Here is a 3451-nt window from a genome sequence, read left to right on the forward strand (position 1 = left end):
GTGCTCTGTGAATTTGCTGTGTGTGTGTGTGTGTGTGTGTGTGTATGTGTGTGCCAGCTAGTTCGGTTGGTGGGTACACTCATGCCGGATAGTGTTGGGTCTGTTGCCAACGGGCTCGGCTGCTTGAAGGTGTATTGTTGTACCTACCACCTTTGTTGGTTTCAGGGTTCATATACTTTCTATTTGAAGTATACATACCTGTTAACCATGGACTACTTCTAGCTAGATTAACTCTTGTGTAATCATGGTGCTAGTGAAGCTTATATCAGATCCACTCTGATTTAGCCACCTACACTAGAAGCAAGTATTACCTTCAATGGGGGCAGGGGTAACTGCAGTTGGATCCCAGGACGGATACCCTGATGCCGTCAATCCTTTTTCTGCACCTTGTCCTCACCCACTTACTGAGGTGTGGTGAGCCCATAAGTGGGATCATTTTGAAGTCCACCCAGAGTTTTGGGGATCTCAGGAGGTGTCGGGCGTTGGGTGGTTCAATAGCCAATTGAGTCATCTTTCCAAGATTCCTTTTGAGTCTCTCTCCCCTCTCCCGGGGAGACCCACGTGGCCAGTTTTGGCAGTGAGCAACAAGTACAAGTAAGTGTGTGTGTGTGTGTGTGTGTGTGTGTGTGTGTGTGTGTGTGTGTGTGTGTGTGTGTGTGTGTGTAGAAGGCCTATGATTCAGTGCCCAGGGGTGTCTGTGGCAGGTCCTCGGCCGTGCGGGAGTACCAGAAAAGCTTATCAACATCATCCGGTCGTTCCACGGCCCCATGTCAGCATTGGTGCAGTTCAACAACATAATTATCAGACCCGTTCAGCATTGGCAATGGTCTTCGCCAGGGGTGCTCTATGGCGCCGGTCCTTTTAAATATCTTTATGTGGGCCGTGATGACCCAGTGGCAACACCGCGTCAGGAGAGTTGACGGGGTTGGCTTCGAGCTCCGCTCAGCACACAGCAAAACCCCGCCGTGACGACCAACAGATTCCCAGTTTGCTGACGACTCTTGTCTATTCGCTACGACTCGGTCTGGAGCGGGGTCAGCATTGTGCTGTCTTCACGAGGTGGCGTCGGGATTCGGCTTGATCATCAGTGCAACGAAGACTTAGTTTGTAGTTGTTGGCCCCGACATCACGCCTACTGATCGCGCTCCTCTCCAACTTGGTCAAGCGGAGGTGGAATGTGTACCGCATTTCAAATACCTCGGTTCTGTAGTGGACAGCGGTTGCCGTTCGTCCCGGGACATCGCCGCAAGGATTGCCCAAGCCTCCGGGGCTTGCGGTGCTCTTCAGAAGTCTGTATTCTCCAATCCACATCTGCTGATGCACACCAAGCGGTGCGTATTCAATGCTTGCGTTCTGTCCCTGCTGTTGTATGGCTCTGAGTGCTGGACGCCCCTTCAACATGACCTGCAGAAGCTCTCAACCTTCAGCATGAGGTGCATCCGATCCATCCTCGGGGTCTCTCGAAGCCGGATGTGGGACGAACACATCACCAACGAAGAGCTGCTGGTGCGCTGGGGAGACTCCGAGACGATTAAAGACAAGATTGTACATCGGCGGCTGGAGTGGTTGGGGCATGTGGCGCGGATGCCGGACAACCGCATCCCGAAACAGGTCGGCTGTTTGGCTCCTTCTTGCAGCGTCGCCCAGGCCAGCACATGGCCCACGCCGCAGATGGAAGGACTGTGCTGCCCGGGATCTACGTGCCGTGGTGTGGAGGCATCATGGTATGATATTGCATGTGAGTCCCGCGCGGAGTGGCGCAGCACCTACCAAGAGCCTGACAATGCGCCTGAGCCTCCGCCACGAGTGGTATGTACGGTATGCGGACGGGATTTTGCACGGAAAGGAGACATGGCTCGGCATAAGTGTCTGGAGGAGCGTGCGCGACCTGGGTCTCAGCAGCGGGGCGCCAGTCAGTGCGGGCGGTGTGGGCGGTGGCTGAGAAGCCGCGGTGGCTTGGTCCGGCATGTGTGTGCCTCAACGGTGGATTCCACAGTGCCACCTGGAACTACCGGAACGTCGGCACCGTCGGAGGGATGTTGTGCCGCGCATTGTGACAGGTGTGGTCGCTGCTTTCGCGGTGTCCGGGGACGGGGCAGGCATCGCTGTTCATGGGTGGCGCATAGACCAACAGCAGAGGAGCGCTCAGCCTTCCAGCACGTGTGCATATGCGGCAAGCGGATGCGACTACCCGTGCACCTGGAGCGTCATCGAGCGTCGTGCCCTCTCTCTCTCTCTTCTCAAGTTTCCCAGTGATGGGATTACGTGACCCTTTTGCGGCAGTGACTCTACAGGACAGGACAGGTACATGTGTGTGTGTGTGTGTGAATTTTCGTGGAGAGGAAGCAGATTTGTTAGCTCCTGGTTTTCTCTTTGTTGGCCTCCTCCACGGGGCGGCCTTGGCCTTCTGGTCAGGGTCGTCCCTGGGTATTGACTGGCAGTAGGCTTTTCATGCCTTGCAGCGGGTTTCGCTCGCGCGGAAGGACATTCAGTGAGCTGACGACCAGGGCGGGTAATTTGTTGCCGTCACCGTCTTCTTGCGTCCTTTCCGCATCCTCCGCAGTGGCGTGGCGAGCCCTCGGATCAATCCCCAGCCTGAAACAATGCAGTGGCGTTCGGCAAAACAAGTGGATTCCTGGATGAAAAAGGATACAGGTCACACTCGCAACAATTTATTCCTGCGCGGCGATAGCTGGAATTGTGAATTTGTCGTGTTGTTTGGACCTGAGTGGCCAGTCGTCGTGCGGCGATGGTGTAGTGATGTTAGCTTGCTGCGCATACTCCTCGTCGTTTCGTGAAAGTACGTCTTGTGGAGCCCTTGTGGGACGTTCGGTGCCCACCCTCCAGCTCAAGATTGTGCTTTCCTGGTGCATGAAGGCCGAAGCAGTACGCGTACAGACGTTATTGTTGAACAGAACATCATGTTCACATTAATTTTGTTCCTTTCTTCAGTCGTTGCATGTTATAGTAGACCTACAGCAGACTGTTCATCTGGTTTGTGATATTTCCTTCCTCTGTTTGTGAGTCCCTTTCCATCAATATGGCAGCTTGTTTTGATTTCCTTTTCAATTCATTTTGCTGTACTTTCTGTTTTGTTTGCGCCACTGCCCCTCACCTTGCGCTCAGTTCTCTGAGTGGAGGGCGGCGTGACCCCAAGGGGTAGCTGATTGATAGTAGTAGTAGTAGTAGTAGTAGTAGTAGTAGTGTGTGTGTGTGTGTGTGCGTATATATATATATATACGTGTGTGTGTGTGTGTGTGTGTGTGTGTGTGTGTGTGCGTGTGCGTGTGCATGTGTGTGTGTATGTGTGTGTGTGTGTGTGTGTGTGTGTGTGTGTGTGTGTGTGTGTGTGTGCGTGCGTATGTGTGTCTACGTGCGCGTGTGTATATGCGTGTGTACATGCGTGCGTGCTCTTGCGACGGAGGTATACATGGTACATGGTACATGCTTG

Source organism: Sycon ciliatum, chromosome 11, assembly GCF_964019385.1.
Source record: "Sycon ciliatum chromosome 11, ocSycCili1.1, whole genome shotgun sequence".
Lineage (NCBI taxonomy): Eukaryota > Metazoa > Porifera > Calcarea > Leucosolenida > Sycettidae > Sycon > Sycon ciliatum.